General features: G+C 55.7%; 1 protein-coding gene across 2 annotated transcripts in view; it reads right to left on the bottom strand.

Moving 5' to 3' along the window:
- The window catches only part of SORCS2 (sortilin related VPS10 domain containing receptor 2), a 392162-nt gene that overhangs the window by 323922 nt on the left and 54496 nt on the right, over positions 1–13744 (bottom strand). The window lies entirely within an intron of this gene.

Genomic DNA, 13744 nt, shown 5'->3' with positions numbered 1-13744 from the left:
GACCGACCCTCCATCTCTCGCGCCAGAACCCACTCTGCTTCCCCGTGGGTCCTTGTTCTTTCTCCCATCTGGAATTCTCCCCTTCTTCTAGATGGCCAGTCAGGAAGGAGACTGCACCTGCCTCTGGGCCAGACATGAGACTCCCCCAAAGGAGACTCCAATCCCCACCCTCAGAAAATGTGCAAATGAAGTCAACACAGAAGGCTGGGACCCATGCAGATGGAGACCCAAAGGACAGAAGGGAAGGCTTCCTGGAGGAAGAGACTCCCAGGCTGGGCCACAGCCACTTCAGGCAAGAAGGGCTCCTGTCAAGGCCCCAACTCTTCTCGCTGCCCCCACTGCACTGACCAGTCTCAATCAGACCCATTTTCAGCCACCACGTGTACCTCCCCAAAACTCATTCAGAACACTCTCCTCTCACAATCTTCCATGGCTCCCGATGCCTGAAAACACAAGTGTCTGTGGTCTGGGACCCCGGACCCCAGCCTCCAGGCTGCCCAAATGACATCTGCTCTGCCCAGGCTTTCTCTGCCTCGGTCTACTGAGGCCCATAAGCACGTGCCAGGCCGGAAGGCAGGAGCCCCGAGTTCCAGGCCCAACTCTGTCTGGGACCTTTGCTGCACCCAGGAGCAAAGCCCTCTCTGGCCTGTGTCCTCCAGGACGGCAATGTGGGCGATGGCCTGGGACCAAGTGGGGGCCGTGCCCCTTCTGGCCCTGGAACCAGCCCCAGCTCCAGGCCCGACCAGCCTGCCACCCTTTGTCTTGCCAGCCCTGCGGCCCCAAGGGAGAAGAGAGGAAGCCGACCTGGGCAGACAGCATGGCTCAGCTGTCAGGCTTCCCAGGACACCTTTCCCCTGCACCTCTTCCTCCCTGCTCCCGGGCTCCGCGGGTGGGAAGCACTGCTGTGTCACCTGCACTGGATGGACGCTGGCACCCACCTTCCCGGCCTATCCCCGGGCACAGGCTGGTCCTGCCGCTCACACTGGGCCGGCTCCCTCTTAGAGCCTTTCCTGCCTCCTTGCCTCCTAGAAGGAAGGTGACCACACAGGAGACTGAGGGTCTGAGCTGTGCGGGGAGGACAAACACAGGCCCGGGCCACCCAGCGGGTCACTTTAGGAAATTGTTTACAAGCTCGTGGGGGTGGGGAGGGGATGGCGAGGACAGGTGCACAGGTGGGGCAGGGGTACGAGGACGGACAGGAGAGGCAGCTGGCTCAGACGAGGGCACTGCTCACGGTGACAGTGATGGTAGAGCTGGTCCCAGCAGCAGGACGCCAGGTCTGGGTCCTGGGAACACTGCTCACACCTTCCAGGCTCCCACATCAGGACCCTGCACATCTGAGAGAGTCACGGCCACAGCGGGAAAATCTTTCATTTGCTCTCAGCTTTGCTTTGATAGCTGGTGGCCCACGCGCTCCTGCCCCCTGGAGATTCCGCAGCCTGAGCCAGAGCCAAAGAAAAAGGGATCTGACTTGGGCTCAGAACACTCTGGAAGGCTCTGCTGGTGGTCCGGTCTTTGCTTGCGGAAGGACCGAGCTCCCAGGGGAATGTCCACCCCTCCCTCCTGGCCTCAGCTGCTTCACCGCACCCCCACCCCCACCCCCACCCCACACTGGGCCAGCTGTCATGGACGTGGAGGGCTGGCTGCAAGACACACAGAAAGCACTGGGAAGGGAGGGCTCCGCGGAAACTGTGCTCTCCACGGGAAATTCAAATCAAGCACCCACTCACGCCAGGCCCTATGTGGAGCACCCGGAGGGTGTGTGGGATGGCATGTGGGTCTGCTGGGCTAAATGGTGCCCCCTGCAGAAGATATGTCCATGTCCTGATACCCAGACCCTGCCATGGGACCTTATTTGGACCAAGGGTTTTTGCAGATGTTAAGTAAGATGTTAGTTAGAGATCCCGAGATGAGATCATCCTGGGATTATCCAGGGGTCCCTAAACCCAATGACAAGTGTCCTAATAAGAGAGACACCAGCATCCCAGACCAGCACCGCCGCTCTCCACGCCGCTCTTCCCCAGGGTCGCCAGGTGGTTATGGACGAGCTAAGAACAGATTCCGAGACCCAGGCTGCTCTGTTGGCCCCTGTACTACACGGCCACATCCGCTTTAAATCACACTGGTTTATGGCCCCAAACAGCCATTAATACGAACTCAGTCCACGTCTCCAGATTCCCAAATCCTTTCCGTTCGGAATTAACAAGGGATTATACGGGCTTATGCATCCAGACCTTGATATTTCCCCCCAAATATAACAGTCCAATGTACTTTGTAAAAGGGCGGAGGGCTTTTCAAAGTGTCCACAGCCCTGGCGAAGCTCTCCGCCCTCCAGGAAGTGCGTGAGTCAGTGCACGCTGACATCTGAACGTGCCGTCAGAAGGCAAAGGTCCTCGGAGGCCAGACAGGGGCAGCGGCAACCTGCAGAGATACCATCTCCGCGTCAGCAGCCACCTCCATCTCCGGGCCACCGGGCCATTGGGCAGGTCTGGGCACAGAGCCGAGAAGGTGGCCTGGAGCTGAGAAACAGTAGTGAAACCAGACTCTGTGATGAGGGCGAGTGCGAAGCCAGGGAGGGGTGGATCGGATGCCCTTCCTGACAGGAACTCCTGGGCACAGTGGTCGCCCTGGTGCCGAGCAAAGGAGGCCCCGTCAGGGGAGGGTGTGCGGAGACTCCGCCACACGCTGGAGGGCGCCCTGCGGCCTGGAGCAGACGCTGGCACCCAGTCCCAGCCAGTACCCGTGACGAAGCGGCCCCTCTGCATTCATTTCCCTCATGAAAAGGAGTAAGAGGGAAGCAAGTGCCCAACCCGCACCAGTGGACAGTGCAGAAACCTCCAAGGCCACGGCCATGATTAGTCCGTGCGGATCCATGCCCAAAGGGAGGGGACAAGAGGTGATGAAGGGACACAATTATTCCCAACAGAATAACTCACCAGGGAACGCCAGGCTGCCATCAGCTGGCTGTGGCCACTCACTGCCCACACCCACAGCCCAGAGGCCAGAGCCACCCCAGAGGAAGCCATGGTGCCAGGAGGCTGAAGGGGAGAAGTTAGGTGGGCGACGGAGAAAGGGACAGGAGTTTGCAGAATACAAACAGACCCAGGGAATTCAGACCCTCGTGAGTTAAAGGACACCCGAAACCCACACCAAGAAATCAGAGAGGTTTGCAAACATGTCAGCCAGCAGTGCTGACAAGGGACGGGTGGAATGGTCCACCGAGAGAGAAGGATTTCTCACCAAAACAGCAATCCCATCTCAAGAGCAGGGTACAGGCTGTCCTAGAGTGACCCCCGCGCTCTGCTTCCATCAGCAAGACTGACGAGTAAAAATAGTTTTGTGCAGCATGTAGAACGCTGAACCCGCCACTGCCTTCTGCGGGGTTTCATCGTATGTCTGCTTTCCCAGGGCCCTGTCCTGAAATTTGGGAACATTCTGGACGTGGCACACTGGGACGAGTGACTGGCATTCGTGGTGTGGATGGCCGTCCTGTTTTTCACTGAACTAACCAAGCTCTCGCACCAGGCTCTTCAGGAGACGGAGACAGTGCCTCAGGTATTCAGTCTCTGGATAATGCAGCTACGGTCTGATGCCAGCCGCGTGTCTAATGACATTCCCCGAGCACTTCCGGGGTGCCACACGCTGGGCTGCCCTCTGCACTTGGCTTAAACCATTCACCCCTCACTACAGTGGTACATGGTCAGGACTCGTCATCTCTGCATTTTACAGAAGGGGAAACTGAGGCACAGAGAAGCTCAGTAACTTCACCACATTTGACTGGATCCCAGCTCCTGCCTTCCTAACACACTGCAGAGAACAGTGCCCTTGACCTGGTTGTCTTGGTTTCTGGCACAGCCACCCTAGTGAACTGGGTTTGGGGACTGAACCCCCAAACTGCACTGTGAGCCATTTTCAGTTAACAGCTGAATAAAACTGACTGTGGCATTTACTGGGAGGATATGGGGTCCTCCCAACAACTGCTAGGATCACCGCTACTAGGAAAGCTCTCCTGAGCAACTCGTTTACTTGCATCTGTTCATCTTTCCCTCGTTACTCTAGCTGCTAAGAAGCTCAGAGCCAACTCTATGGCCCAACTTTAGCAGTACAGCGGGCATTTTATGTGCTGAGACTGTCCTCAGCTTCACCTTGTCCCCCTATTTCCTTGCTTATTTTCACACTGTTTTGAAACACCTTTATAAATCACCTCAGTTCCTCTTTTTGAACCACCAAAATCAAGGAAAAGGGGGCATGAGTAAACAAAAGCAACGTAAATGCCCTTCCAGGACTTCCTTGCAGCTCAGGTTACAGCTGTGGTGTCAGTTCTCTGAAGCATTTGAGCAAAACTTAAATTAGGACCTGAGTTAGGTGGGGGCACGAGGCAGCTGTTTTGCAGGGTGGCTGGTGGCCGGCCAGGGTGGCTCTCCTGACAGGAGCTCACCTGCCGGCTTCCTGACGGTGGGCCAGGCAGCAACTCACTCGAAGCCAACTTTGTGGGGTTTTCTAGAAGCTTCACCTTGGATAATTTTGGCCTGCTCCTCAAGCCTTTCTAACAATTTTGAGAGCAGGTAATTCCTGGGTTGGACCCCCTTTCACATAAGCCAGCTAGAGGGGTCTCCTTTCTCCACAACTTACTCCTAACTGACCCATTTTGTAAAGAGGGAGCCTTTTAGTATTAATAAGAAACAACAAGTGTTGGTGAGGCTGTGGAGAAAAGGGGACATTTGCACACTTGGTGGGAACGTAAACTGGTGCAGCCGCTATGGAAAACAGTGTGGAGGTTCCTCAAAATATTAAAAATAGAACTACCTCATGACCCAGCAATCCCACTTCTGGGCATTTATCCGAAGAAAACAAAAACCCTAATTAGAAAAGATATCTGCACCCCAGGTTCACTGCAGTGCTATTTACAACAGCCAAGATATGGGGAAGCAACCTAAGTGCCCATTGACAGACGATTGGTTAAAAAAGCTGTGGTACATTTATACCATGGAATATTATTGAGCCATAAAACAAATGAAATCTTGCCATTTGCAACAACATGGATGGACCTAGGAGATATTATGCTGAGTGAAGTAAGTCAGACAGAGAGAGACAAATATCGTAGGATTTCACTTACATGTGGAATCTAACAACAAAGGAAAACAAATGAACAAGTAAAACAAAACAGAAACAGAAAACAAACTGATGGTTACCCGAGGGGAGAGGGAGTGGGCGGAAAAGGGGAAGGGGATTACGACCTACACATTTCCAGTTATAAAAAGTCACAGGGGAACAGTCACAAACATTGTAATAACTGTATGGTGACAAGTGGGTACATCATGATCACTCCGTACGGCATATAAATGTCCAATCACTATGTTGTACACCTGAAACTAATATGACGTTGTAACTAGAGTTAAATTTTTTTTTAATTTTAATTTAAAAAAAGAGGGAGTGTTTTGTGGCAGCAAAGGCAGAAGCCAGTGCCAGGCTGCCACGTGTGATCCTAACGTCCCCGTCTCTGTGAATGCCAGGCCACACAGCAGGGACACTCAGTCATGAAGGGAGGAAAGGATGCCTCCGGGGCTGAGAAGCATACGCGTTCTGGAACATTGGACATCGTAAAACTGGCAGCGGGACGTGCTCGCCGCGTTGCAAGTGTCATCCAACGGGCAGAATAGACGCACGGGAAGGGAGGGCCACAGGGCCCCTGGCGGTTGGCACCACCTGGAAATCGCCTTCCTCCTGAGACAGCTTGCTGGGGGCTCAAGGATGGTGACCATCCTCTCTCTCTCTCTAAACACAGAGCCACAGGGCAGTTTACGATTACGAAGACCCCATCACGGTCAGGGTATTCATTCCCAGCCAGATATCACCAGTACTGGCAAAGCACTGGGACTGCAGGCTGCTCGGGGAGGACTGCAGGGGTGGGCGTCCCTGTGCGTGGCCCAGGCTCCCACGCAGCCCAGCATGCAGCACAGGGCTGCGGGAGAAGGACACGCACAACCTGGGTGCGCCCAGGAGCCCAGGACAGCGCCTGGCCCGGGCCTGGCAGGAGCCAGCTCCAGCACTTCTGTGTGACCCTCAGTGAGTTGCCAAACTCCACCTGTCAGGTGGGCGTAATGACTGCTGAGAGGGCGAGGACTCAATGCGCTAACCAGGGCTGTGCTAAGAAGCAACCTGCACACAGCAGCACCCGGGGGTGGGGGGGGGCTGCCTTTCCCAGCCCCCGCCAGAGCTCAGAATGCCGGCGCTCTCGGCCACGGTCAGGTCCACAGCCCCAGTGCACAGACGAGAGCAAGCCAGGAGGAACGACAACTGGGCACTCAGCGGGGCCAGCAGGGTGGAAAGCTGCCTCAGAGCCTCCCAGGACGGGCCCTGGGCACTCGGCGGGGCCAGCAGGGTGGAAACCTGCCTCAGAGCCTCCCAGGACGGGCCCTGGGCACTCGGCGGGGCCAGCAGGGTGGAAAGCTGCCTCAGAGCCTCCCAGGACGGGCCATCGGCTGCAGACCTGGCCCAGAGGATGACGCGCCCGCACCAAGCTGGAGGCAGGCGGCCGCAGACCCCACCAACTTGCTAACCCGAGTCACCACGAGGCTGCTGGATTAAATTCCGAGCTGGAGGTCAGCATCTCTGCCGGGCAGGGCCGGTGCTCAGCGAAGGAAGGCGAGCATCGGAGGCTGGGAGCTCAGGCCGCGGGTGAGAGAGCCGGCCCCGAGCAGGACACTGCCACCCGCCGCCTTCAAGCTGAGCAACCCTTAGCAAGCCTCAGTGTCCTCACCTGTGAAATGGGCCCGTGGGGTTATCCCAGGCCACAGCGAGAATGAACATGACCTGGCATATGTGGGTTGGCACAGAAAGTGTCACTTAAGTTCAGGAAAGTTTTGAGAGTAGCTGTCGAGCACCATGGGTTGGGTTGCCTGTGGTCACCCCTGCGCTTTGCATTTACTGGCTGGTGACCTCGGGCAAAGCCATTCAATATTCCCCAGCCTCGGTCTCCTCACCCGTGACATGGGATGACACCAGAACTCCCAGCCGGGTGAGAGCTCAAACAGGCCTGGCGGGCTTCCCGGTGAGATGACTTGTGCTCCGAGCACATGTTCAGGAAGCTCCAGACCAAAGAGTAATCTACCAACAGAGAGAACACTGAGAGAGCAGCTTTGCTCTAGGACACGGTTTATGTCCCGGTGCCAGAAAGGCCAAAGGCATCGCGGGGAGGAGAACAGCCTGCGGGTCCGACGCGCCCAGACCTGACTCGGTGCACAGCCAGGCCTCTGCTCCCGGCCTGTGTCCTGTGTGGTGGGTGAGGGGGCTCCCTGCTGGGGGACGGACTCAAGCTCAGTGCTGAGTGCCCGGACTGCACGCAGTGATTCATTCCTCTAATTTAATCTAATGATCTCTCCCTCTGACCTTCAAGCAAATCACCAGTTTCTGCGGGCAGATAATGAGGCCTTGGCTTGCCCAGGAATTCCAAAACCCAAAGAGCCTTTCGGATCCTCAAAGCTCCTGCTTATCTTTGGTGGGCTGTTCTCCTTAATTTCCCCACGTAAAACCTGTCTGTATTCAGGGGTGGGGTAGCACCACATACATATTTGCCACCACAGGGGAGAAGGCAGTGGGCAGCCCGCCTTGTCAGCTGGGGGTGATGCCGATACTTCCAGCCCGGGCTGCAGAAACCTTTGGCTGCGAAGCCGCTCCTCAGAGAACACCTGTATGTAAGAAACCACGGCCCTTCTCTCCTCTCTGCCTCCACTCCCCCTCCCAACCCTCCACCTCTGCCTCCTTTCTCACAGCAGCCAAGTTTGAGCTGAGCTTTCAGAAGGGAAGGGAAGGGAAGGGGAAAAAAAGGTCTCCTCCCACCCACGAACCAAGCACTCACCCACCACCCACCCTCCACCAGCTCAGGGAGCCCAGGGGAGGCCTTCACCAGGCCTGGGGGGAGAGAAGGCTTCCTGAAGGAGGCGTCAGCTGAGCGGGATCTGGACAGGAGCTGTCAGCACAGCCAAGGCGTTGAAAGGCCCAAAGCAGGGTCCAGGCACGTGGACGGTACAGCCAAGTGGTCACGGGATTCAGAGTTGCATGGCTGCACCTCCGATGCCGTCCCCACCACACACTAGCTGGGTGACCTCTCGAGGGTTACCTCCCCTCTCTGTTCTCAGCTTCCCTATGGGGTGTTATCAGGATTGATGGCTTCCACACGTGTCAACACTGAGAACAGTGTCTGGCATACAGTGAGTAGAAGCTTTCCTCCTCTGCAGGATGGGGCTGGAGAAAAAGTTCCAGAGGAGATGCAGTCAGCTCTGGCACGCCTTCTCAGCCAACTTCAGGTGACTGGACTTCATCAGGAAGTCAGGGGGCTGGAAGGTTCCAAGCAGGGCAGTGGTTTCAGACGATCCCTGGGTACAGAGTAAGTTCTGTAGGCGAGAACCAGGCCCACCGGAGTCCCCCAGGCGTCTCTGGGGCCTGGAGGTGGGGGAGGCCAGGAACCAGTAGGAGGCCTGGGGCAGGAGCGGCACTCTGGAAAATTCTCCACATAGCTGGGCAAAGTAGGACCTGCCCCTGAGGAGCAACAGAAGCTACGAGAGGGTCCAGGGGCTGGAAGGGAACCTGGAACGATCACTGCTCAGTTCACACGGAGAGACCACGTTAATATCCGGTAACTGGCAAAAACTCCCTCCACTGTGAGGTGTGAGCAGAGAGGTCTCCCTCCCCTGACTGGAAGTTTCTAGTCTGGCACCTCCCACTCTCCAAACAACAGGTTTGCACGCTTGTTCAGATGTACCCGATCTTGCCTTCTGTTTTCAGGGTGCTCAGTGCAAGTCCGAGGAATGAATGAATGAATGAATGAATGAAGAGACCCTGGAGAGACGTCAATGCCACTGTCAATGTCACCATATCCCACACCAGGGCTCGTGCACCTTTGCCCCTGGGAACTTCCTCAGCCATCCCTCGGAGCCTGCTGACTCTCAGTGTGCTTACAACACTAGTAAGGTTAGCAGACCAGGTTTCTAGACCGCGAAGCAGCCCCTTTAACCAGCAGCCACGCTGGCAGCGTCAGAGCAGAGCCGGCGACCCAGCCGCCCCCAGCGTCCTGCGCTAGCCTAACACAGCAGTGTGTCCAGCAAAGGCCCCTGGTAACTAATTACTCAGCTTTATTCGGAAATACTTGATCAGAAAGTGTCTGTGATCAGTCGGGCACAGCCCCTCACCCCGACGCCCCCACCCTCGTGCTCTGAATGACCGTAAGCCACAGAGAAACAGGAATCCGACCCCCTGTGACGTGTCTCCTGGCTCTTGCTGGGTCCCAGGCCAGGTTGCCTACTGACGGCTCACAGGAGCTCACATATTGGAGACCCTTCCCCACTTTACAGTCGTGGTGGCATAACCAGACACATTTGGCAATCGGCAAAGCTGCCCCTCACCCCGAAAACTACATGAGGCACTTTGGAACGTTTCTCCCAAAATCACGAAAAGTGTGGGCACTGAAGGGGTCACCCTTAGGCAGTGGGTGGTCACTGATCACACCCTTGCGTCCGTCCATCATCTCATCTCAACACCCCAGCACCCCGAGAAACAGGCACAGCACACCTGCTTCACAGGAGGGGAGCCCACCGCTCTGAGAGGCGAGGAACAGATGCTGAGTGGGAAGTGGGGACTCGGGCCCAGGACAAGTCCAGGGCAAGCCTCTTCCACCAGGCCAGCCGGCCGCCCCCTGCACAGAACACTGATCCGTGCCATCCCAGAGCCACCGGGAGCAGACTCTGCACACAAAGCTTCAGGATGAATGAAGGGACGGATGAATGAATAAACCAACGAATGAACCAATGGATGAACAAGCCCTCCGTCCCCCATGGGAGGTAAGTGAAGTGGAACCTTATTTCAACAGTTTAAAACTAGTGCCTCTGAAGTTCAATTCCTCACATCCCCTGCCTCTGGGGAAAGGCACCAAGTCACACAGCTGTTTTCAGGCTGACTGGGCAGTCTGGATGCCAGGAAGAGAGGAGAGAGGGTGAAAGGTCACGAGAAGGAGACTGTCCGGTTAATAACACCCAGACTGCAGAGCAGCACAGCAGACCCGCTCTGGGGTGCACACTTGCAGTTCAGGCTATTCAAACACGGCATCCGAGATGCAGAGGGGGTCTGCCGGGGGGGGGGGGGGTCTGTTCGAGGCCAGGCCTATCAGCAGTGGAGACCAGGGTGCTCCCATTGGTCCCTCTGTCCCACCCCCACCCCCAGGCACCAAGCTCACTTGTGACCAACCACGCAGGGGCACTAAACACCCCATCTTCCCGACCAGCCTGGGAAGGAAGCACTGGGCCTGACTTCCACTCACAGACAGGACACTAAGGTTCAGAGAAGCTGGGACCCTGCCCAAGGTCACACAGCTTCAAAGGACAGAGCCATATTTTGCCCATAGATGTTCGGTTCCAAAGCCATATTCTCAATCCTTTAATAAACTGCCACCTGCTCCCGCCTGGTCCATGCAGTAAATCCTGTAAGACCCAGGGACAGTCTGACTCTTAATCAGACGCCAGAGGGAACATTTTGGCAGGAGAACTTTGCCAACCCACCCCACCCCGTGTCTCTTTGGTGGCTTCCCTAGCTTTGTCCCTCCACTGTGCACAAACCGCTGTTCTACCTGGTGGCTCCTGCAGCCTGGCCTACAATGAGACGTGAGACAGGCCTCCTTGGGGGCTAACAGCCCCCGTTTTCCATGTGCATGGCCCCCACCACCTGTACAGAGCCCTCTCCACCTCCCAGAGCGCAGTCCTGCTCAATATTGAATTTAATCTCCCCATTTCACAGATGGGGAAGTGGTGAGACCAGGAGGCCAGGCGGGGGCCTGACTGCTCTAGTCACAGTTGTAACAGTAGCAGCCAACGGTGCTGTCAGGAGCAACGCTTAACACGGTCCAAGTCTGTGCATCCACACACCTCCCGGTGGAGATGCAAAGTCGGAAGGACGGGCACTGGCGGTCCCGTTCAGACCCTCAGCATCGCCCCACATGCGGGAGGCTGAGAATTCTGATGCGTGTTCCACGCTGGCGCCCGGAGTCCCAAAAGGGACCGAGCACCAGTGCCCACAGGGCACACTGCTTGCCTGGCACCCCACTCATTCCCAGCTCCCTGAAATAAACAACGTGCGTTCCAATGCCCACCCCAGGTCTCCTGGGGGAACCAACCCGACGCAGGGAGACAGACAGGACGATGGACACGCCTCCTGGGAGGTCCCACCAGGCCAAGAGCACATACATGTTCCTCCCTGGCCTTTCACTGCGAGGTCACGTCTCCCTGGTCCGGTGATACTGCTGGTTGGTCTACACTGTCACTGTTGTGCGTCTGCACCTTTGTGTATCCTCCTACATGTTCCCAAGGGGTGTTGGGAGATGCCCAGCAAGCTGCTAGCTGGATGCCACTGTAAGCAAGCTCCCTCCCCACTCCGAAAACTCAGGTCCTGGAAGCCAGTTAAGACGACCAAGAATGCAGCTCTTCCGTGTCCCTGGATGGAACCCCGGGGCCCCCCTCTGGGGCTCTGTCCCACGTGGCACCTCTACCCCTGCACTCTGCCACGTTGGTCCAGGGCTCCCCTGTGGGACATACCGGCCTCGGGGGGAGTAGAAATGATGAGAGAGCTCAGGGGGTCTTGGAGAGCCTGGGCCGCGCGGGGAGCAAATGCTCTGGAAACTTTTGCAGGCTTCTACTTGAATGAACGTTCCTTCCCACCTCCTCCGGAGTTCGGCTTACGCCCCAAAGCACAGGACCTGATCACACTGTCACGGCCTGCGCTGACACAGATGGCACTACTCCTTCTTAAACTGCCCGTCCCCTGGAAATCTCCAGCCCCATTTCACACTGGTGGGGTGCCCCACTCCTCCCTGGAACGCGCTGGAAGGTTTCACCTCCAAGGGAGCCTGCTTGCACACATGCCAAGGGATTTATGGCTCGTCCTAGCTTGTTTCATTTAGTTCTCCAGAACATAAATTTGACTGGATGCATTTACAGAAAGAAACTGGCATGCTCGACCATATATCTGTGCATTGCTGTACATCCATTATTACTGTATTTCACCGATTCTGAGACCTGCCCTTTATTTTTTCACATTCTAACATCTTTAAAATTGGAATGTGGCTTATCATCAATGACATTCCTTAGTGGTGAATGAAATAATGATGCAACTCAGAGTGCATCCAAGAGAGGTTTTAGATCAAATGAAATACAGTATCTGAAATGTTTAAATACAGCAAGGTAAAGATGGCAGCTCTTTTTATTGCTGCCAGCCTGTCTCTCCCTGGCCACATCAGTGCACCACAGGCTTTGAATACCATCTCATGGTAATGAGAACGAATCCTTTCAAATGGACTTGCACTGGAGATAAGAAATGGGGCTTAACGGTTAACGAAAGGCAGCAAAGATGACTCTGGTAATGATCCAGGAGCCCCCGGCCCCACCGCCATGCGTGCGTGCACATACCTGTACACACACACACTTCCCGTGTGTTAACCTTCCTGCCTCCAAGCTGAAACACCCCAGAGACCTCCCTGCTGCCCCTGCGTAAGGTCAAGGCTCCTCAGCAAACGCCCAGAGCCCATCACCCCCCTTGGCCTCTGTCTGCATCCTCAGCCCCCCATCCAGGACCCATGACTCCCTGCTCCCTGAACACACGCTCTTTCCTGCCTCAGTCCCTTTGCACATGTCCTTCTCCCAGCTCTTCTCCAGCCGGGAAACTCATATTCACCTTTCAAGACCTCAGGCAAGACTCATCTTGCCACCATCATTTATTCAGCACCCCCGGATGCCAAGCCCTGCCCCAGGCCCTGAGGAAAGCCCAGCTAACAAGTAGACTGAGAGTCCTGCCTGGTCGTTTGCATTCCAGAGGGGAAGCCACAAGATACACAGGATGGCTAAGTAAAGCAAACAGTGGGTTAGATACAAACAAGTGCTCTGGAGTAAAACCATCAGAAAGAAACACAAGAAGGGGTTGAGGTGTTGGCATTTTAGATAGAGTGGCCAGGGGTACCTCCCTGTGAAAATGACAGTAGGGTGCAGATGTGAAGGAGGAAGAGGAGGGGAGGCGTGTGGGGAAGGGCACTGAGGTAGGGAGAACAGCAAATGCAAAGGCCTAAGACTAGACTGTGCCCAGCAGACTCGAGGGCTAGTGAGAAGGCCACTGTGGTTGGGAGGGAAAGGAGATGAGCCAAAGAAAAATGGGAACTGGATCCTGAAGGGTCTTGTGGTCCACTGGGACCACGTGACTCTTCCTCTGAGAGAGCTAGGGAGCCAGAGAGGGCTTAGAGCTGAGAAGTGACATCCTTGAAGCAGAGGATGATATTTTCACGTGATGCCTTCAGCTGCTGAGTGCAGAATAGACCAAAGGGGCCAGGGCAGGAGCAGGGAGGCCAGACAGGAGGCTGTCATAGTACCACCTGCCTCCATCACCGTGCTTCCTACAGTAACCTCATCATTTGGGGTTTGGCCTGTTGCCATCATGGAAACGCCCCATCCCCTCAACAAGAACTGGGCTTCTCTTTTCTATGGCTGCCGAGTGCATACAACAGTGTCAAGCACAGATGTGAATGAATAAATGAATGAATGAATAAATGAATGAATGAACTGATGAATGGATGAATGAATGGACACTAGCGAGGACATCATTACTATAAACAACCTTTGACTCACTCAGTGTTGGGGGCCAAGAGCAGCGTACAGGGGCTGGGTTTCTGACTATGAACTTCCTTCCCCAGTGGGGTATATGCCTCTAACTCAGA

The sequence above is a fragment of the Rhinolophus ferrumequinum genome, chromosome 5, assembly GCF_004115265.2.
Source record: "Rhinolophus ferrumequinum isolate MPI-CBG mRhiFer1 chromosome 5, mRhiFer1_v1.p, whole genome shotgun sequence".
Lineage (NCBI taxonomy): Eukaryota > Metazoa > Chordata > Mammalia > Chiroptera > Rhinolophidae > Rhinolophus > Rhinolophus ferrumequinum.
This window is presented reverse-complemented; position numbering and strand designations above follow the sequence as displayed.